Source organism: Cucurbita pepo, chromosome 18, assembly GCF_057944985.1.
Source record: "Cucurbita pepo subsp. pepo isolate OVF chromosome 18, ASM5794498v1, whole genome shotgun sequence".
NCBI lineage: Eukaryota > Viridiplantae > Streptophyta > Magnoliopsida > Cucurbitales > Cucurbitaceae > Cucurbita > Cucurbita pepo.
This window is the reverse complement of record NC_141815.1, coordinates 767,953-791,750: the sequence shown is the minus strand read 5'-3', so window position 1 is coordinate 791,750 and position 23,798 is coordinate 767,953. Positions and strand designations below refer to the sequence as shown.

General features: G+C 37.7%; 1 pseudogene across 1 annotated transcript; it reads left to right on the top strand.

The window, feature by feature from the left end:
- The first annotated feature begins 2,058 nt into the window (after positions 1 to 2,058).
- On the top strand, positions 2,059 to 11,488 carry LOC111780421 (kinesin-like protein KIN-14G; annotated as a pseudogene). Its single transcript, XR_015413820.1, has 18 exons — positions 2,059 to 2,490; positions 3,310 to 3,476; positions 4,303 to 4,446; positions 4,546 to 4,785; positions 4,884 to 4,955; positions 5,090 to 5,158; positions 6,106 to 6,183; positions 6,281 to 6,541; positions 6,623 to 6,704; positions 7,276 to 7,371; positions 7,463 to 7,639; positions 7,721 to 7,827; positions 7,913 to 8,343; positions 8,645 to 8,898; positions 8,992 to 9,155; positions 9,585 to 9,773; positions 9,972 to 10,498; positions 11,084 to 11,488. The product of XR_015413820.1 is annotated as a kinesin-like protein KIN-14G (transcript).
- Positions 11,489 to 23,798: the final 12,310 nt, after the last annotated feature.

Genomic DNA, 23,798 nt, shown 5'->3' with positions numbered 1-23,798 from the left:
TAACCATGTTTGTGACGTCGGACTAAAAATTCTGACATAAAATATTTTAAAGTACAAAATCAAGTTTGCGGAATCACGTCAAAATAGTTTACAAAATAGCACAAGTTTCAAGAAAACGACATTAAGGATAATATTAAAATGATACAAGAGGGGAACGACTTGATCTACGCTCCATCTGTAAACAAAGAATAGTAGGAATGAGTATAAAAAATACTCAGTAAGCACCGACGTGCAGGCTCATATCAAAACTTTTTTAAGCTATATGCTTATTTAGGGTCCTAGAGATGGTCAATTCCATAGTCCGGATTCATTTCTAGCCCTCTCAAGCTCATGAGGTTCACATCCCGTACTCACTCTTATTCCAAGGGTGTAGGTCACCCATCGAGGTGTATTCAAATTTAGGGTGCACTTAGCATCTTATTTTTTTACTTCCCGAGGTCCATTAGATTATCATGCTTTTTGTGCACAAGTCGTGAGTGATTATGATTTGTAATTTTGAAATTTAAAATTTGACTTTTATGATTTAACTAGAATTCAACTCAGTTACGTTATTTTTGTCCCATTTGGGTTGAATGTAAAAAATTCACGTCGGTTTGCGGGTTGACATTTTTTTGTCGGGTCAACTTAACCATCAGTTACAATCTAACTCAACTCTATCATACTTTTAATTATTATAAACATCAAGAATATCTTAGGTTTGTAACTAACTGATGTTAGTAATGCGTTGTGACTCGTAAATCTTTAATATTTGAGTTTTATGGTATTTTAGTAATTAATGTAATATGTATTGTCGACCAATATTATTTTTTAAAAAATAATTAAAAGAAAAAAAAATCTAACAACCCAACTCAATCTAAAAATAAAAAATAACTGTGTTAGACGAACACAACTCTCCACAATGATATGATATTGTCCACTTTGAGCTAAGCTCACATGGCTTTGCTTTGGACTTCCCCAAAAGGCCTCATACCAATGGAGTTAGTATTCCTCACTTATAAACCCATGATCATTCCTTCAAGTGCGCCTCCCCTTAATTGAGGCTCGACTCCTTTAGAGTCTTAGTCATTTTTTACTGCCTTCGAGGAGGCTTGGCTCCTTTTCTTTTGGAGTTCTTTGTTCGATATTTGAGAATTTACCAATCTATTGGCACGACTAAGTTTAGGGAATGGCTCTGATACCATGTTTAGACGAACACGACTCTCCACAATGGTATGATATTGTTCACTTTGAGCATAAGCTCTCATTGCTTTGCTTTGGGCTTCCCCCAAAAGGCCTCATCCCAATCGTGTTAGTATTCCTCACTTATAAATTCATGATCATTCCCTAAATTAGCCGAGGTGGGTCTTTCATCATCCAACACCTCCCCTCGAACAAAGTGCACCTCCCCTTAATCGAGGCTCGACTCCTTTGGAGTCTTAGTCATTTTTTACTGCCTTTTGGAGTTCTTTGTTCGATATTTGAGAATTTACCAATCTATTGGCACGACTAAGTTTAGGGAATGGCTCTGATACCATGTTTAGACGAACACGACTCTTCACAATGTTATGATATTGTTCACTGTGAGCATAAACTCTCATTGCTTTGCTTTGGGGGCTTCCCCCAAAAGGCCTTATTCCAATGGTGTTAGTATTCCTCACTTATAAACCTATGATCATTCCCTAAATTAGCCGAGGTGGGACTTTCATCATCCAACAAACTGAACTAAACCAGTTGAGCTATACACAAGTTGAGTCGAGTGTAAACTTTATTGGTCGGACTTATAAAAAATTTAATTTTGTTTCTATAAAAAAAAATATAAATAAAAAATATTTATTTATTTTAATTTTAATTAATTAATTAATAAATAGTGAAAATTATATTAAAATTTTGAGAGGAAACCAAAATAAATTAAAAAAAACAGAAAACTAAAAATAAAATTTATTTTTAGGGGTAAAATGGTAATTTAGATATAACAAAAAAACAAAAACTAAAATTTAAAAAGATTTAACTAACTGGAACAAATATTTTGAGTCATAAAATTTCTCACCCGTTGAACACAAACCGTTAGGCCATTCTTGTTCGCGGGAGGCTCGGGACTACGCTTCGGTTCATTTCTCCAACGAAATTTGGACGAACACATAAAACTGAAAAGACCCATAAAGATTTTTGAGAAACGGAGAGGAAAAAACGAGCAAAAGATTCTCTCCTCTTGCTGTTTTTCTTCAATCTTGTCAATGGCCCTTCATCCTGAATCAACAATCCCCTTCTCCTAAGCTCTTGTTTCGATCCTTGTTCTATATCGTTTCTATTCAAACACCCAATTTGTTTTCTGAGAAATTGGGATTGTTTGGAATAGATTTTTGTTTTCTGTGTTGTGTTCTTGAGGGTTTGTAATGGCGACAGGGCAAGTTTTACCGTTTTCGATCGCTTCTGTGGTTGAAGATCTTCTTCAACAGCATGGAGTTCATCTGCGTGATATCGAGTTGGCTTCGAAGAAGGCTGAAGAAGACTGTATGTTCTTCGTTATCTTGTTTTCTGGCCTTTGCATTTCGATTATCGATTGTTTTGTTTTTTGTTTTTTTTTCTCCTTTTGTTTGCGTAATGACTGTTGAATGATACGATTTTTTTGGAATGGTTTTTGTAAATTTGTTTTGGTTCTTCTCAATTTGATCGATGTTCTTCGTATTGGATGATGGAAGTCCCACATCGGCTAATTTAGGGAATGATCGTGGGTTTATAAGGGAGAAATACTAACTTCATTGGTACGAGGCCTTTTGGGGAAGCCCAAAGCAAAGCCATGAGAGCTTATGCTCAAAGTGGACAATATCATACCATTGTGGAGAGTCGTGTTCGTCTAACATGGTATCAGAGCCATTCCCTAAACTTAGTCGTGCCAATAGATTGGTAAATTCTCAAATATCGAACAAAGAACTCCAAAAGGCAGTAAAAAATGACTAAGACTCCAAAGGAGTCGAGCCTCGATTAAGGGGAGGTGCACTTTGTTCGAGGGGAGGTGTTGGATGATGGAAGTCCCACATCGGCTAATTTAGGGAATGATCATGAGTTTATAAGTGAGGAATACCAACTCCATTGGTATGAGGCCTTTTGGGGAAGCCCAAAGCAAAGCCATGAGAGCTTATGCTCAAAGTGGACAATATCATACTATTCTGGAGAGTCGTGTTCGTCTAACACTTCCCATTTCTGGCGTTGGCAATGTGTTTTGTGAATTAATGAGTTGCATTTTGTAATGTTCATGTTGGATTTTGAGAGACTCAGATTGATTTTGTTGATGTGAAAAGTGAATTGAATGTTCATCATATTGTTTTGAAGCCTTGAGAAGGTATGAAGCGGCTGGGTGGCTAAGGAAAACTGTTGGAGTCGTTGGTGGTAAAGACTTGCCAGCTGAGCCTTCTGAAGAGGAATTTAGGCTTGGATTAAGAAGCGGAATTATTCTTTGCAATGTTCTCAATAAGGTTCAACCTGGAGCAGTGTCAAAGGTATGTATACTTCATTTACACAAGAAGGAAGGAGAGAATTTCCAGGTTGGTTCACTTTAGATTAAGAAAAATACATGAACGAACTTAAGTTATCAAAGTTTTCCTATGAATACCGCCCTCTTAGGTTTCGGTTTCTATAGATAAGTTGGAATATCAATACTTTCCCACCTTATGAAATTTTCTCGCTCTGCGCTCTGCTGTGGATTGTTGGTAGGGAGTTCCACATTGGCTAATTAAGGGAATGATCATGAGTTTATAAGTAAAGGAATACATCTCCATTGGTCTGAGGCCTTTTAGGAAAACAAAAAACAAAGCCAGGAGAGTTTATACTCAAAGTGGGCAACATCATACCATTGTGAAGAGCGTGATTTCTAAAATGGTATCAGAGTCATGCCCTTAAGTTAGCCATGTCAGTAGAATCCTCAAGTGTCGAACAAAAAAATTGTGAGCCTTGAAGGTGTAGTTAAAAATGACTCAAGTGTCGAACAAAGGGTATACTCGAGGGCTCCAGAGAAGGAGTCAAGCCTCGATTAAGAGGAGGCTATTTGAGAGCTCCATAGACCTCAGGGGAGGCTCTATGGTGTACTTTGTTCGAGGGGTCGATTGTTAAGGATTGTTGGGAGAGAATCCCACCTTGGTTAATTAAGGGAATGATCATGTGTTTATAAGTAAGAAATACATCTCCATTGGTATGAGGTCTTTTGGGGAAACCAAAAGCAAAGCCATGAGAGCTTATGCGGCCAATATCATGCCATTGTGGAGAGTCGTGGTTCCTAACATTAAGTACATCTAAAGTGATGATCATTCAATTCGTGTTCTTGTGTAGATTGTTGAAGGCCCATGTGATTCTGTAATTATTCCTGATGGGGCAGCCTTATCTGCTTACCAATACTTAGAAAATGTGAGAAATTTTCTGGTGGCCATAGAAGAACTGGGGTTGCCAACTTTTGAAGCCTCTGATCTAGAGCAGGTAACTCTGGTAGTTTTGGACATCTTTTTGGTAACTTGAAACAGATTAAAAGCTTTCTTCTGGTTGAATTGATCTATTCCAAATCCATGGCTATGTCAGGGAGGAAAATCTACAAGGGTTGTGAACTCTGTTCTGGCACTCAAGTCATACAGCACCTGGAAAAAAGGAGGCGGAAATGGGGTGTGGAGATTTGGCGGGACGGATAAATCACCAACATCGAGTATAGATATGGTGCCAAAAAATTCAGAACCAGCCACGAATTCTTTAACGAGAACCTCATCAAATTGTGATAGTTTTTGTCTTGAATTGTCTTCAAGTGATGATCCTAGCAATGAAACAGTTCGTGACCTTTTCATCCTTCTTTTTCTTTACTTTTTGTTACTTTCTTGATTGAGTTGAATTAAGACATCTTAGGCTTTTTATAATTTCGACTGCAGGGATCCTCCCGTCCTTTACAGTTGCTACTTTCTCAACTTCTTTCTAATAAACAGCTTGACGAAATCCCCAGTGTAAGTGTTGGGTTCTAATTCTGAGTTATATATAGATCTTCTTCTTAGAAACATGAAGATCTTGATCTGAGTTTTTTCTTTTTCTTTTTCTTTTTCTTTTTCTTTTTCTTTTTCTTTTTCTAATGAATCTGTAGATTGTGGAATGTATGATTTGTAAAGTCATGGGAGAGTTTGAGCATCGATTAACAACTCATAACAATAAGGTATACTTTCTATTTCCCACAATGTCTTACTTTAGCAATCTATATTTAATGGTTACTGAAATACATGATTTCTCCCTGCACCTCAAGAGTAATTACTGAATGAGTTAGTCTCTGGAATTCTGTTTGGACTGCAATTTTTTATCATCTAATTGTCTTGATCTTGATGGATAAATCAATAACTCAATGTATCTTGTTAGTGTTGAGGATTGTTAGTATTGAGGATTGTTGGGAAAGGAGTCCCACATCGGCTAATTAAGGGGTTAATCATGGGTTTATAAGTAAGAAATACATCTCCATTAGTATGAGGTCTTTTGGGGAAACAAAAAACAAACCCATGAGAGCTTATGTTCAAAGTGGACAATATTATACCATTATGGAGAGTCGTGGTTTCTAACATGGTATCAGAGCCATGCCCTTACCTTCATCTCAAATGTCGAACAAAGTAGTTGTGAGCCTCGAAGGTGTAGTCAAGAGTGACTCAAGTGTCGAATAAAGGGTGTACTTTGTTTGAGGGCTCCAGAGAAGGAGTCAAGTTTTGATTAAGGGGAAGCTGTTTGAGGGCTCCATAGGCCTCTGGGAGGTTCTATGGTGTATTTTGTTCGAGGGGAGGATTGTTGAGGATTGTTGGGAAATGAGTCCCACATTGACTAATTTAGGGGTTGACCATAGGTTTATAAGCAAGGAATACATTTCCATTGAAATGAGGTCTTTTGGGGACAATATCATACCATTGTGGAGAGTCATGGTTTCTAACCGTTACCCTTCGTGTAAATTTTCAAAAACTATAACTAAGGAAGAGTGTCTAAAATATTGATAAGAGATTAAATTTTTTTCTTGCATAAGAAATAAACTTCATTGATATATGAAATTATTCAATGTAGATTTAGCAATCCCTCCATCACCATTTGTTTCTGTGCTTATGGCATTTCATTCTGCCCATTTGATAGATGAAAACAAGTCAAGAAGATATGGCAGAGTCTATATCTGATAAGTATCCTCCACAAATCACTTCTGCTGATGGAACGGTAAGCTGTGAATTTATGTATGTTATGAAAATATTTTGTTACTAAGTTAATAGAGCTGAATGGGATGCTAATATATTTTATGTTTTGAGAGATTAAGATGGAAGAGGAAACGACTAGTTCTCCTGAAGAAATAAGCAGTCCAGAAGCAACAAGTTGTACTGAAGAAATAAGCAGTCTAGAGGCAACAAGTTGTCCTGAAGTAGAGAGTTGTCATGAAACGGAAAGGTGTTCAGAAGCAGAAAGTTGTCTTGAAACAAAATCCGAAAACCAGGAATCTAATGATCATCGTGATGAGGAATTAGAACGCAAAATTTTGAGAAGACAGATGCTGCTTGAACAGCAACAGAGAAACATAGAGGTAGCTGGTGATTTAGTGTATTTTTAAGTTGCTAATTACTGTTCTGGAATATACAACTTCAAAGCTGGTTTTGTTCTGTAGATGTTGAAGAGTGTTCTTGGTGAAACCAAAGCAGGAATGCAGATTTTGCAAATGAAGTACCAAGAGGAGTTCAATAATATTGGTATAAATTATTAATTAAGTAAAGTTCTTTGATCATTTTGTTGAGGATTGTTGGGAAGGAGTCCCACATTGGACAATATCATACCATTGTAGAGTGTCATGATTCCTAACATGGTAACAGAGTCATGCCCTTAACTTAGTCATGTCAATAGTCGAACAAAGAAGTTGTGAGCCTTGAAGGTGTAGTCAAAAGTGACTCAAGTGTCGAACAAATGGTGTACTTTGTTCGAGGACTCCAGAGAAGGAGTCAAGGCTCGATTAAGGGAGGCTATTCGAGGGCTCCATAGGCTTCAGGGGAGGCTCTATAGTGTACTTTGTTCGAGAGGAGGATTGTTGGGAGGGAGTCTCACATTGGCTAATTTAGGGAATGATCATGAGTTTATAAGTAAGGAATACATCTCCACTAGTATGAGGCCTTTCGGGGAAGTCCAAAGCAAAGTCATGAGAGCTATGCTCAAAGTGGACAATATCATACCATTATGGAGTGTTATGGAGAGTTGTGATTCCTTACACATTTTTCTAGATTGTACCTTCTAATGTATTCTCAGTCTAACTGCTAGCTCCTAACTTAGGTAAGCGCATGCATAGTGTGGCTTATGCAGCTTCAGAATACCGAAGGGTTGTTGAAGAAAATCGGAAACTATATAACCAAGTTCAGGACCTGAAAGGTAGCATTAGCAGTGTGAACTTCCTCATAAATTTTGGCTCTAATTTGGCTTGGTAGTAGCAGTCTTGTAAACAATATAATGTTCATATCAGGAAATATCAGAGTATATTGTAGAGTTCGACCATTCCTTGGTGGACACTCAAACCGACCCTCTATTGTGGATCGCATTGATCAAGGGAATATGAGCATTATGACACCATCGAAAAACGGCAAGGAGGGAAGGAAATCATTCAGTTTTAACAAAGTATTTGGGCCTTCTGCAACCCAAGGTTCAACTTCCTTTTATGATCTTCTTATCATATAAGTTTTCAACATTATGAATATTGAGCATAAACATTCTCTCTATGCAGGGGAAGTATTTTCAGATACTCGACCTCTGATTCGATCCGTGCTCGACGGTTATAATGTCTGCATATTTGCTTATGGTCAAACTGGATCAGGGAAAACTCACACCATGGTATGAGATTAAGCACCAAATATTAAATTATGTGATTATTTACATAAGTTTTTTTTTTTTTTGATCCATTATTTGTAAAATCCAGTCAGGACCAACAGAGCTCACTGAGGACACTGTAGGTGTAAACTACAGGGCCTTGAGTGATTTGTTTGTTCTTTCACAACAAAGGAGACAGACCATTTCCTATGACATATCTGTTCAGATGCTTGAGATTTATAATGACCAAATTAGAGATCTTCTTGTCACGGATTCCAGTAACAGAAGATATCCTTTTCTTTTTCCCTTCTGTATTTCTTTATATTCTTTCATATAATGAAGCTCTGACTATAATGATTGTCCTTAACTGGTAATTACATTGGAAGTTCGTAACAGTTCTCAAAATGGGATTAATGTACCGGATGCATGCCTTGTACCTGTGTCATCAACAGAAGATGTTATAAATCTGATGAATCTCGGCCAAAATAATCGTGCCGTGAGCTCTACCGCCATGAATGATCGGAGCAGTCGCTCTCATAGGTACAAACTCTTTTTAAATAAATTTAGTACGAAGATTTAGGAATGACACGTGTTAAGAATCACGGCTCTCCACAATGGTATGATATTGTCCATTTTGAACATGAACTCTCATGGCTTTACTTTGGGCTTCCTCGAAGGGCCTCATACCAATGGAGATGTATTTCTTACTTATAAACTCATCATCATTCCGTAAATTAGTCAATGTCGGATCTCATAGTATCTAATTATTCATTGCTTTGTCTGTGCATCTTTTTGTTTTTTGCCTCCTTATGTGCTTAAACTATTATTGCAACAATTGCAGCTGCTTAACTGTTCATGTTCAAGGAAGAGATTTGGCAACCGGTGCGACCCTTCGTGGGTGCATGCATCTTGTTGACTTGGCAGGAAGTGAAAGGGTTGATAAGTCTGAGGTAATAGGAGATAGATTGAAAGAGGCACAACATATCAACAAATCTCTTTCTGCATTAGGAGATGTTATTGCCTCTCTTGCTCAAAAGACTGCACATGTCCCTTATAGGAACAGTAAACTCACACAATTGCTTCAAGATTCACTTGGTATGTGTGGCTTTGAAAACTAATGTGTGTGTCTTCTCCCTTTTGGCTGTTGTAATATTCTGGCTAACCACATTTGCTTCCGCTTCCATTCAGGAGGTCAAGCAAAGACACTCATGTTTATTCATATAAGTCCAGAGCCTGAAGCTCTTGGAGAAACATTGAGTACTTTAAAGTTCGCCGAAAGGGTTGCAACCGTTGAGCTCGGTGCTGCTCGGGTTAACAAAGATAGCACCGAGTCTAAAGAGCTCAAGGAACAGGTTTTTAACTTTTATTCCCCATTATTATTTGGTTGATAAATTTCGGAAGACCTTTATGTGAGATCCCACATTGGTTGGAGAGGAGAACGAAACACTCCTTATAAAGGTGTGGAAACCTCTCCCAAGCAACATGTTTTAAAATCTTGAGGGGGAGCTCAGAGTGGAAAGCGCAAAGAGGACAATATCTGCTAGCGGTGGGCTTGGGCCGTTACAGTTTATGATTTTTTGGCTCTTGTGTTGTCGCTTCTTCATCTGTTGTCACTGCAAATTCTGCTCTAACTCATTTCTTGGCCTTTTTCTTCCAGAAGGCAATTAATAAGTTCTTTGATTTGCATGTTTTTATATGCTTTTGATCAGTACAAAGAATAATAGAAATGGTATGCTCTATCTCTCGTGTTCTTACGTGACAACTTTATTTCTTATTATCAGATAGCTAGCCGAAAGGTGGCCTTAGTGAAGAAGGACAGTGAAACGGAGCAAAATTGTCGACCAAGCAGTCCAGAAAAAAGTAGGATGAAAACTTTCTTGTCATCCCCTTCACTTCCTAGCTGGAAAAGTGTTGTGGAGATGTCTGTTAATAGAACAAATTCATCGGAAGATGTTCGTAATCCTCCTGAGGTACGAATTGTATTGAAAATCAATGTGCAAATAAAGCTAAATTTGATAACAAAATCCGTAATATTGAAAGTAATACCATATCATATCATTGTGGCGGGTCGTGGTTCCTAACAAAAACTACTTCTACTTTGATATTAGTAAAAGTCTTAGTCGGTCACTGAAACACATCTGCGCTCATGCACGCTTTTTTGCTAACAGGTTCAAAACAAATCGAACTCGAACGTCAAAAGAAGAAGCTTAGATCCCCGAGACATATTGCCGAGTTCTCCATGGCCACCTTTGGGCGCAACTCCTGTTAATAGGAGGGAAGAAGAGAAAGAATCTGTTTCAAGTGATGGGGAGGACAAAGTTATGGTAAACAAGAATGAGAACATTAGTAGTGATGAAACTCTTACAGGATGCTGGGATGTAAACACGAAGTTGCCTGAGACATTTGGTCAGAAATTTGTTGTGAATCCATCGAAGGTGTACCCTGAAACCCTGCTCAACAATCCTTCAGTGAACAAGAAGGAAACCCAAGAACCTGATGTGCAGAGGAACCAGGTTGAGATGGTCAGCACTGATGATTCTGATGATCATGATGCTGCAAATAGTGAAACATCAGAGCCAGAAGTTATTTGGCAGTCAAGCCTTCCACTTCCAAGACCTTCAAGCATTCCAAATGGTTTGGGATCAAAGACAAAGAAAACAGCTATTCCTAAGCAAGCAAGGAGCCCAGAAATGAGGTAATTATTCAATCTTTTACTATTCTTCCTGCTCTTTGGTCTGCATAGAAGAGAAAAATCTGCTCCCCTGTCTCCCATATGCTAAAAGAACTTTCTGCTCCAAATCATCATGTTTAGAAGTGTTTTGTAGTAACTTTGGAAACATTCAAGCATTCAAAAGTTCTTTGTGTTGAGAAAGCACTTGTAGAATGTGTTTTGATTCTGAGTACGGTTCGGAACCACGACCCTCCATAGTAGTATAATATTGTCCACTTTGAGCATTCTGAGTACTATTGGGAACTACGACCCTCCATAGTAGTATGATATTGTCCACTTTGAGCATTCTAAGTACTATTGGGAACCACGACTCTCTATAGTAGTATGATATTGTCCACTTTGAGCATTCCGAGTACTATTGGGAACCACGACCCTCCATAATAGTATGATATTGTCCACTTTGAGCATACACGAGTACTTGTTATGAAAGCACTTTTAAGAGGGTAGAATCAAACATCAAAGTTGTTTGTCATCACCACTATATAATGCACACTTTATCCCCATGTCTGCTACACCAGATTGATTATGTTTGAATGTTCTTAAAACCAGGAGCTTCATTCCATCATTGATCCCTTCGCCATCACGAAAACCGCAAGCTGGAGTCGCCCAGCCCGTGCCCAAGACAAGCAAACCAGCGGCCGTGTCAGTTGAGGGGGGGAAGAGGAGGGGTGGCTATACAAAATGAGAGTATTGGGGGATGGAGATTGTTGTTGAATTGATTCTTCCTTATTTTTGCTTTCCCTCTCTTTGTATTTATTGTATATAGAAAGAGCGAGAGAAAGAGAAAAAGAGAAAGAGAAAGAGATATATTGTCCGTTGAATAGGCAATAGCTCAAGTTGCCTAAGTTTCTTGCTTAAGTTTCTCTTTCTCTTCATTGATGTGTAATATTAAAATTTAAATTTTTAGAACCTACATTGTATTTGTGAAATATTATTGATTTTTTTTTATAGACTCGGAGTTGCTTTGAACTCAGAGTTGGGCAACGCTTCCAATCATTCTTTCTTTTCATTCGTCTGGATGATATTGCAGTTAGGATCGTACAACAACACAGACTCAATCTAGATGAACACAAAAGAACAAGAGAGAGAGCTAAAAGTTTATATTGATGACTTCAAACATGTATACTAAGAGAGAACAATTGTTTACTGTATTTACCGTGAATAGCTTTACCAATTTACTATATATAACTATCTACCATTGTTTACTATGTTCTACTAGACGTTCGTTGGGTGTCTCCCTAGTATTTGGGTGATTGCTGACAACACCAGTCTAATGAACATAAGTCATTTAGCTATTTTTAGAATTTAGGTAGCTCAAGTTAAGTTGTATGATCCACATGTGTGGTAGGTGATTTGGCGTGTGACATAACATCAATCTTGTGACCCTGGCTGCAATTTGATTGAAGTTCTCTCTACAACTCTTAAAACAAGTAAAGTTGCCGGATTGACGACCTTCACCTTTACTGTATCTTGATGCCAAAGGATGTTCATGTGTTTTACTTCGGTCTCCGTCATGAAGTTGTGGGTGGCTCCAGAGTTGACAATGGTGCTCCTGGCCACCCTGTGATTAACCCAGATTTCACATACAAAGACTGCATTCCACTAACTTCTCCATTTCTTTCGCTCTCTTTTGGAAAGCAGGCAAGTATTCCAGTGCCCATAGGTGAGAGTGTTCAATATTCTCAACTAGCAATATTTTTGTTTCTACCGTCTCATATTCGACTTTTGAGTTCATTCCAAATTTTGCTTGGAAGGCATAGAGTACCCGCCTTTTGTGGGCACTCGGTTTCTTGGTCGGCCCATGCATATGAAGCAAGACAAGGGGCCTTGACTTTGACTATGATTGTTTTGGCTGTGAGATCTCTGCCGTGGAGTTCTACCTCTTTGTTGGGAGGACTCGCATTCTTCTCCTCCTCCTTCAAGTCTGTCATTTCCCCCACCTTTGGGGGAGTTGGGTCGATCACTTTTATTTCCACCATTTGTGGACACCTGGTTCCATCTTATCGATAATAAGAACAAATAGTCGTTCAACTGTAGCATAGGTCGTAGAAAGGTCTAGAATTCGTAGCTCGTAGAACTTTGTCTTCACCGACGTCTTCAGTCCCTCAAAAAAGCTAAAGACTTTGTCTTTCTCCGACGTATCCTTAGAAAAAAAACTTTTGAAAAGTAATTACATAATTATTTTTCATTTCATTACAAATTTTAATTAAACGTTTGAAAATAAATAAATAAATAGATATTTTATGAACTAATGTTTTATTTTTTATTTTTAATGAAAATAAAAATTTGAATAAATGACTCGAAACAATTAAACTATCTAACCCAAAAAAAAAAAAAAAAAAAAAGAAGAAGAAGACACGTGTCAGATGGAGAGGTGAGTTGTACAGACTGGCAGGTGAGGTTAGCAAAAAAAAGAACAGCAAAGGTCCACTTGGCTTTGAGCGGACAAATTGAGGTTTCCAGCTGGAGGAGGAACGTAGGCCGACCCCTTCTAATTAAGTGCCCAAAACACCCAATTGGGTCCCACCTTAACACGTGGCCACGTCATCTTTTTAATTTTCTTTTCATTTTTTTTCCTTTTCTTTTTTATATTAAAGTGACAGCATAGCATCAACAACAAAATTTTTTGCCCCTCCAAAAATATTAAAAATGAAATGACCAACCTTTGAAGGACCACAAATACTTCAACCACGAGCCAAAAACGGGTCGGGTTAGAGAAATCTATGAGACTAACTCGAAATTTCAAGTTGGTTCGGTTTGTGATTGAACAACCCAACCGAACCCTCTAATTTTATGTTGGATTGGGTCAGGTTCTCGAGTTGTTTTTTAATTAATTATTTAAAAAAATCATACTTATCATACACGGTACATTAATAACTAAAATCTTATAAAATTCAAATAACAAACATTTACGAGTCAAGACACATTACTAACATGAGTTAAAAAGTTACAATTATCAAGTATTCTTAATTTTTATAATAATTTTAAGAGTAAGGTAGGATCGGGTTGAGTTGTAACCCTAATTTCAGGTTGGTCAAGTTAACCCAACTAAAAAATATTAACCCGCAAATCGACCTGTATGGTCCTAATTTTGTTACCTATATCAGAGACGTCACTGCATGCATGTCTTTAATAACGGAAAAGCCACCCATGAAACTACTAATTGAAAACAATGCATACTATTGTTCTATCTTAGCTTCCATGATCACTCCAACATTCACCGTCATCCGTGCAGGGGCGCTTTACCTTTACCTGAAAAATAAAGGTAGCACGTAGCGTGAGTATTTTAAGAAATACTCCGTAAGTAACCCCACTGTTGAGATTAGGTAATGCAAACACACACATAGATGATGAGACCTATCCTTTCAAACAATATAGCATGACCTTGAACTCTTTCTAGCCCGACAGAGTTGGTTGTGTGATATTTCCTCACACACAACCCACGCACGCGCACATGGACCCACCAGGCGGGCTTGTATATTTATCCCTAAGTCTGACTTCGTTGGACTAAACGCGCTGACGCGTCGCCGGACGCCATGAACGGGAAGGGCTCGCATGATATCATGGTGAACATAAATATCGAAGATATGCGTCCGTACTAACATAACATAACGGGGAAGCATCTCGATGCACATGACATACATAAATGTATGAGGTTCCCATGGTTTAAAACCATAGCATAAAATAAGAATCACTTTGTTCTTTTCATCCATGTCATAGTACACTATGGGTCATGTATGCATATTAATCAATATGGCTTTCATCTTGCATCATCGTATAATCCATAACATGGTTTCACATGGTAAATCGTAGCATTACACACGGTAGTTTTAGGACATCACATAAATGCATAACATGACATCATACATTATCACATAGCATGACATTATGAAGCATATAGGGGTCCCGGGACATGCGTCATTATACATCATACAATTTTTCCAACACCAACAGTAAGGTCACTTACATGGTTGACCTAGGTCGGAGTTACTAATTATTCTTTGTACCGACTTGAATATGCTCCTCAAGGTCCAATTCAACTTCGGATCCATCGTCTTGATGATATCAATTAAAACAAATGACGGCATAGATTAACTACCTTGTAGTCCAATTATCGAGGATAAAGAAATACCTCGACATATATACTCTACCTTTAAATCAAGTCTACTGTTTCGTATTTAAAATTCTTAAAATTAAAAATCATGTGCAGTTGGTTTCCTGTGTTTGGCCAAGGCCATATATCAGATAGATCGATGGGCTCAGGTATATGTTAGGAGCTTGCACGGAGTGCCAGTCCTGATCATATCATATCAAGACACCAGGTTCACCTATTAGTTTTAGAAAGGTCTACAGAAGGAGTTGGGAACGCAGCTCATATTTAGCACAATATTTCACCGTAGATGGACGGACAAACCAAAAGATTGAATAAAGTTCTAGAAGATATGTTGCGGGCTTGTGTTATAGATTTATCAGGTTGTTGGGATGAGCATCTGCCCCTGTGGAGTTTTCCTACAATAACAGTTATCAAGCGACCATTTAGATGGCCTCGTTTGAAGTTTTGTGTGGGTGTAGGTGTCGAACACCGATATTCTTAGAAGAAGTAGACACACAAAAACTATTGTGTCAGAGTTAGTGCAGGTTACTAACACAATAATATAGAATATTAGGCAGAGGATACTTACCACACAAAGCCGACAGAAGGGCTATGCAAACTCTTGTACAAGAAACCTCAAGTTTACTATGGTTGATCGTGTCTTCCTAAAGGTGGCACCTATGAGAGGGGTGTTGCGATTCAAGAAGAGGAACAAGTTAAGCCCGAGGTTCATAGGCCCTTTTGAGATTTTTGAGAGGACATACAAACTAGTATTACCACCCACCATTGTCGGTGTGCTTATGCATTCGACATTTCCATGCTGTAAAAACACACACCATAACCTATTCATGTCATACGACACGAGACACCTCCCCTTTTAGAGGACCTAACTTATGAGGAGAAACTTAATTTTTGCTCGTGACGTAAAACAGTTGTGCATCAAGAACATTCCTTTATTCAAGGTCCTGTAAGGTAACCAACGAGATGAGGAGACAACTTGGAAACGTGAAGACGATATGAGAAGGCTCTTATCTCGAACTCTTCCAAGGAAAACCAACTTTCGGAGACGAAATATCTTGAGGGAAGAGTTTGTAGCAACTGAGCCCAACATGTATATGATTTTATTAACTTTTCTCTTACGAACTTATGTGATTTTATTGATGACCTTAGAAGCTAATGAAAATTGCCTTATGGTTATTTTTACCCTATAGGGTTATTTTTTCAAATTCCTGGTAACTTATCCATAATTTGAACTTTCACGTAACCGTTCATATTTATTTACATTGCTTATACATATAGTGGGTGATATGCATCGGGTTTTTTGAACATCCCTAAACTTGCCAACTAAAAAAGTCTCTTCATCAAGCTTTTTTGACCAATTGGGTAGATCAAGAAAACAGCAGTAGTGTAACATGTTACAAAAATCCAAGGACGCATACCCATACGGAAGCTAAGTTCCCACTCTCGACCCATGTAACATGCTACACCAAGTAAGATGTGTAGAACAATTAGCTCATAAGGACCACAATTGTATAACCATTCATCAACGGAAGCAGCTTCCCAAATTGGGTAAAAATGCAATCGATAGCGGCAGAAGTAGGGATAATGGCACCAGAAATAGTATTGTTTCCTTAAAGTAGAGGTCCAGAAACAGGTTCACGAATACCATTAATATCTACTATAGGAGCAGCAATGAAGGCAATAATAAATACAGATGTTGTTGTCAATTAGATAGCGATCATCAAAACACCAAACCTACTAAAATAGAATAAATTATTTAATGAAGCTGGGACGATATAGTTGACAATTTACACCGTTGGATGTAAGAAAGAAAAAAAAGCGTAACTTCAAGAGGAAATAATCGAAATTCAACTGCCGCACGGGTTTTTTTTTCCTGTAAATTAGTACGCTAGGATTATGATGATCATATTATTTTATCAAAAGTGATTGTAATTAAGACATTAATGTGAAATTTTTTGAACTAATTGTGTTTAGGTTTACTAATATATCTTGTGAGAGTCCTTAATTGGTTGGGGAGGAGAACCAAACACCCTCTATAAGGGTTTGGAAATTCCCCTAGCAGACGCGTTTTAAAGCCTTGAGGGAAAGTCCAAAGAGGACAATATCTGCTAGCGGTGGATCTGGGTCGTTACAAATAGTATCAGAGCCAGACACCGAACTATGTGCCAACGAGGAGGCTCTTCCCCGAAGAGGGGTAGACACGAGACTGTGTGTCAGTATGGATGTTGGGCCCTGAAGGGGGGTGGATTGTGAGAGTCCCACATTGGTTGGGGAGGAGAACGAAACACCCTTTACCCCGATAGGAGGTAGACATTATTAGGTTATGGAGTCTGATGCTTATTTATAGCTTGGTCAACGGTTATATCCGGTAAAGCTATATATAGTAGATATATATATCCCGTCCGGTAGAGCTTTGAAATGTACTTTCTATTCTCTGTACTCTCTCTTGTTGTACATATCTGAAGTCATCAATAAAAAAAATCCTTTTAGCCAAAGTTCTCCTTGCAATTTTCTCTATCCCATTCTTTGTGTTCATCTAGATCGAGCGTGTGCGTTGTTGTGCAATCCTAACAGACACGAGACGGTGTGCCAGTAAAGACGCTGGGCACCAAAGGGAGGTGACCCTTTACCCCAAAGGGAGTAGACACGAGACGTGTGCCAGTAAGGACGCTAGACCCCGAAGGGGGGTAGACACGAGACGATGTGCTAATAAAGACGTTGGGCACCGAAGGGCGGTGACCCTTTACCCCAAAGAGAGTAGACATGAGACGGTGTGCCAGTAAGGACGCTGGGACCCAAAGGAGGTGGATTGTAAGAGTCCCACGTTGGTTAGGAGGAGAACGAAACACCCTTACATGGAAACCTTGATCTGGGTCGTTACACATCTAATTTTAGTTTTATTTAATTTCATTTCTTACCTTTTTCCACCTAATCTTTCCCTACTAACATCTTTTTCAATATGAACAATTAATTAAAAGTCAAATGATATGGAAAACTAAATCACGAAGAAAATACAAAATTCCTTCAATCAAGCAATTGATTTTCAAAATTTTTTTAAAATAATAATATTATTACTTTTCTACAATAATAATATTATTCCTCCAATCAAGCGATTCCTACAAATATTTCTTCCGGATGCTGATTCTTTACTGTTAGCTTGGTTGGATGAATTGTATGTATGATGATGCGTGCCTTGTGGCCCTTGCACGTCTCATAATTATGATTGTTATGTTATGCTATGTTATATTGTACTATGTTATGCTATGTTATATTGTACTATGTTATGCCATGTTATACTAGTATGTTATGTTGTGTTATGCCATATTTATAAGTTATGTTATAGTGTGACAATGCTATGTTGTAGAATTATGCTAATGATGATAATCTATGATGCATAAACCTTCATACACCACGCTAGGTAAGCTATGTTATTTACCAAAGATTTGACCGAAATTATGCATGCATCATTCATAGACTCCCTTGTGAACACACACAATCCAACTCAAACTCAAACTCTGAAATCAATTGGTTGAATTTTAGATGCCTTACAAACTAATTTAACAAAGATAAATATAGCAAACTCTAAAAATAAAAGAACTCAATAAATGATTAGGTGGTTCTAACATTCACAGCTAGCCATTTTAATCCTAAAAAAATGGTCTAATACGACTCTCTTTAACAATTTCTCCCCTAAATTGATTTCGAGGGATGCTTTTAAGTTTACTTCTGCTACTACACACATACTCATTGACCCATGTAGTTTTATGAACGCATCCAGCTTCAGTGGTTTTGTCATAATATTTGTAACTTGTTCTTGTGTGACACAATGCTTCAACTTAATAACTTCATCTCTGGTCAAATCACGCAAGAATTGGAAACTCACATTAATGTGTTTGCTGCGTACATGCATGATTGGATTCTTGGATTAGTTTAATAGTGGAACTGTTATCACATAACATAGTGATACACTTATCTTGAAAATGACCAAGTTTTCAGTGTTAGTTATGCTATCAACTCTCCATTAGCCCATTTCCAATACAGAACTCTCAATCTCAACACCCTTTTTGCAGCATGCAAATGCAACTCAATTGAACTTGGCATAATCAGTTGAACTTGGCATAAATCTGCTATTGAGAGACACTACATTACATTAAATCCGGCCTTGTTGTAGTTAGATACATAAGACTTCTATTCAGTTGTTTACACATGGTAGCATTGACCTTGGCTCCTTCTCCATCCTTTGTCAGTCTAACCCTAGAAACATTAGGGTTTTTCACGCTGTTACTTTTTTCCATCCTAAACTTCTCCAAAAATTCTTTTGCATACTTTCTTTGACTAATATAAATGTCTTCAGCATTCTGTAAAATCTCTACGCCGAGAAAATATTTCACTTTTTCCACATCAATCATTTCAAGTTCAAGTTTCATAGAAGTCTGGAACTTAACAAACATGCTCTCATCGTTACCAGTAAAAATTAGATCGTCAACATATAGACTAACAATCAAAATTTTACCTTCATCTCCTATTTGTATGTATAAAGTATGATCACAGTTGCACCTTTCAAATCCTTCCTTGACAAACTGTGCTTCAATTCGATTGTACCATGCACATGGGGCTTGTTTAAGGCCACATATGACTTCTTCAATATACACCTTGTATTCTTGACCTTTTTCTCATAACCTTGTGGTTGCTCAACAAACACGGCTTCTTTTAACTCTCCATATAAGAAAGCATTTTTCACGTCAAGTTGATACACGTTCCAACTATTCCGAGCTGCTAAATCAATTATCATTCGAATAGTATTCCACCTAGCCACAGGTGCAAACACATCGGTGTAGTCTATACCATGTTGTTGTGCATAACCTTTTACTACCAACCTAGCCTTATACTTTTCAACTTCGCCATTTTCGTTGAATTTGGTTTTGAAAACCCACTTTACACCAATCTTCTTCATTCCTTTAAGCAAATATGTCAACTCCCAAGTCTCATATTTCGTTCGATGACTTCTATCTCCAAGTCCTTGCAGCTCTCCATTTTGAACTTTGAACAGCTTCTTCAAAGGTAGTCGGATCTGTAGTTGAGGTTAATAGATCTAAATTGTTCACTTCGGGTGTGCTTTCTTCAGATGTTAAAGAATTTGATTCAGATGACTCATTGGAAGATACACTAACTTCCTCTTCTTCTACTACTGCTTCCTCTTCAGATTCTTCCTCACTTTGGTCATGTTCACTTCCTTCTATAACTATCTTCCCATTCGAGAGTATCAAGTTTAGCTTCTTCATTACTTTTCCCCCAATTCCAACACTTATTTTCTTCAAAAATCACGTCTCTTCTTACAACTATCTTCTTGGACACTAGATCATAGAGTCTATATGCTTTAGACTCTTCACTCGTCCTTAGCAGCACACACTGAAAACTTTTATCATCTAACTTCTTTCTCTTACCGTTTGATACATGAACATGACCAATGCATCTAAAAACTTGAAAATAATCAATATTAGGTTTTACGCCACTCCAAGCCTCCTCAAGAGTCATATCTTTCACTACCCCTATAGAACTTCTGTTGAGCACGTGCACTGTCCAATTTACTGCTCTTGGCCAAAAATTCTTTGGAACTTGCTTCTCTGATAATATACTTTTAACCATGTTCATTATTGTTTTGTTCTTGTGCTCAACTACACAATTTTGTTGCGGAGTGTAGGCCGCAGTAACTTGTCTACTGATACCATTAATTTTGCAAAAAATATTGAACTCTCCACCCCTATCCGTGCGTAGATAACGAATAAAATCTCCCGTCTCTTTCTCAACAAGATTTTTGTAATTCTTGAAGATAGTAAAGGCTTCAGAGTAAGAAAATATATCCACACCATTCGACTGTAATTATAAATAAACCTTATAAAATATCTCTTCTTACTATTGGGAAAAGGTTTGATGGGTCCACAAATGTCTGCATGTACTAGTTGCAGCCTTTGTGTTACTCTCCATAAACCTCTGTTTGAAAATACATCCCTATGTTGCTTTCCCACCATGTAATCAGTGCAGATTTTAGACGATTCTTTCAATTGGGGTAACCCACTCACCATTTGCTTATGTTGCAATGTTTTCAAACCTTTGAAACCTAGATGTCCATATCTTTGGTGCCAAAGATGAGCGTTGTCTTCTATAATTGTTTGGAAACAAGTGGCCGTTTGTGACCTAATTCTTTCAAGTAATATGAACATCCTATAAGCCCCTTCTTGGGGCGATAGATTTTGCATTCTCCATGTTGTATCAAAATAGAATACATCAGTGATTACCTGAGTGACTCTAGCAACTTGCAACATAATGTTACCTTTTCCCAACATCGCCATCTTGAAATTATTTTCAAGCTTCACAGATTGTTGGAATTCCTCATCAAGATCGGAGAACCATTCCTTGTTTGCACATATATGATTGCTACACCCCGAATTAAGGAACCAAACGTACATCTTCCCTCCTTGATTGATTGAGCGCCACATATGACATCAGCAACATCTCTTCTTCCTCCTCAAGCTCAGCATAATTTGCTTCCTTCTTCCATTGAGGACACCCATATCTAAAGTGTCCTAACTGATACTTATAACACTCAACTGTAGTTTTGTTGAATGGATGTCTACTTCTTCCACTTCCTCTACCTCTTCCTCGAAAAGCTTCATGAGCTCGATCACCTCCTCTTCCACCGATTCTATTATCATATGTCACATTTAGTGCTTGTTCATCACCTACACATCCATTCAGTATTTGCTCATGTACCATCAAGCTGCTTTGCAATTCATCGATAGTTAAAGTGTCTAAGTTATTAGACTCTTCAATCGAACATATAACATAGTCAAATCTTGAGTTCATTGATTTCAAGATTTTTTCAATAATCCCCACCGATTTCATGTTTTTGCCATGAATTTTCATCTTGTTTGGGATGGTGAAAGTTCGAGCAAAATATGCATCAACACTCTCGCCCTCTTTCATCTGTAGAACTTCAAACTCGACTCTTGTGGAACCCTGATACTTTTGATTCATAGAGTCCCAAATTTGTTTGGCAGTATCTCTGTTAAGGATTGTTTCCATAATAGTTCAATCAATGGCTTAGAACAAATAATTCTTGACCTTCAAGTCTTTCAGCTTTTGATCTGCCATTGTATTTTGTTGTACTTCGGTAATCTTCAATCATGCTGCGGCAGGGATTCCGGTCTCCACCAAAAACCAATATTCCTTTGAGCGAAAAAAATTTTCCATAAGCATAGACCAATTATCATAATGGCCATCAAACTTAGTAATTGCTGATTGAACGAAATTGGTTTCAGCTGCCATATTTTGAATCTCTTTCATCTCACTTTTCAAGAAAAACTGCAATTTCTTTTTTCACAATCGGTTTTGCGATGTGGCTCTGAAACCAAATGTTGTGAACACACAAACTAACTCAAAATGAAATGGTCTAATATGACCATCTTTAACATACTCGGGATACTTCGCCATTAGGATTAGTACGGATGCATACCTTACGACATTTATGTTCGTTATCATGTTATGCGGGCTCTTTCCCTCCGTGGTATCCAACAACCCATTATTGAGTGCTAACTCGACGAGCAAGGCCTAAGGGGTATACGAGTCTGCATAGTGAGTCCACATGCGCATGTGTGGTTATGTGTAGGGAAGTACTGCACATCCAACCCTGCTCGGACCGGAAAGTTGCCTAATGTTTTGTCATGTTGTTTTCAAAAGGATAGGTTTCATCATATTGCATGTGTTTGCTTTTCTCTACCGCAACAGGATTATTTCTTAAATACTCAAGTCACGTGCTACTCTTGTTATTATTATTATTATTATTATTTTCGAAGAGAGAGAAGGGTCTATCTATTTGATTTAGTTATTCAGTTAAACCAATGATTCCGTATGTAACAGATAGCAACAAACATTTCATCAGGAAAAGCCATCTTTTTTTCAACAATGTCTTTGTCATTTGATCTTCGGTCGGATAGGAACAAATTTGATTTATTTCATTTATGAAATTTATTTTCCGCTTAAGGTATTTATTTTGAATGTTAAGTCTATGACACTTTTATGAAATATTTTAAATGATTTTTTCTACATACGCCAGGCACATCATGTATGTAATGACGTCTCTATTTTCTTAGAAAAATTAGGGTCGTTACTAATGGTATCAAAGCGGTACCTCTCGCAGTAAGATGTGGTTCAGGGACAAATCAATACAAAAGCTAGTGACATCTGAGTAAAGGATGAGTACATGAATGAACCGAGACCACATCTGTGGATAGAATCAGCCAGAAAGATTTAAAACAATTGAAAGTCATTACCTATACCGACAAAGTACACCTTCTTTCTCGGTGGCTGAATCATAGAAACTCCATGATTAAATGTGCTTTTCTTGGAGCAATTTGCAACCTACTAAAATTTTCAAAGGATGCACGTGAGTGAGGACAAAGCATGCTGGAAGGACTTGTATTGATCTGTGGGGATAATTTTCACTCTTAGAATCTACCCGTTTGTATGCATCATCCTACAAAACCTGATTTATATGCGAGACCTCCTTCATGTTGTATGTAAGAAAGATTTTGGATCCTTTTTTTTCTTAAGGTTCAACCGTGCGAGAGTCTGTAAGCTTATATGTAGGCTTGAGATTTATGAAAACGAGGATGCCTGATGGATTGTCAATGAACCATGTATATAGAAATATTATGCATCCAAACTCCCTCGGGGATAAAATTTAAACCTAAGACCATAAACATGAATTTATGTCTCGCGGTAGAGTCACTTACTTTACCCGTGTCAATTGAAGAGACGGTGAAACTGTACAAAAAGTCGAGACATTTGTAACACGTAATAAATAATATAACGCTCCATAAGGGTATAATTGGTAATCCTTAAAATTATAGGAATGTTGAAAAAAAAAAACTTGGGAGGACTAAATGAATAATGTAAATATTGAAGTAGGGATGAAAATGGAAATATTCACAAAGGAAGGACTATTTTGCAAATAGCAAAAAGTAGGATAGAGTCAAAAGGACGCAAATGTCAAAAGAAGAATTGTTGAAGGGTATTTTAGTCATTTAGAAAAATAATGTCATTATCAGAGACCTTGCCCGATAATCCCATCTCCAACCCCACCTTTCCGCG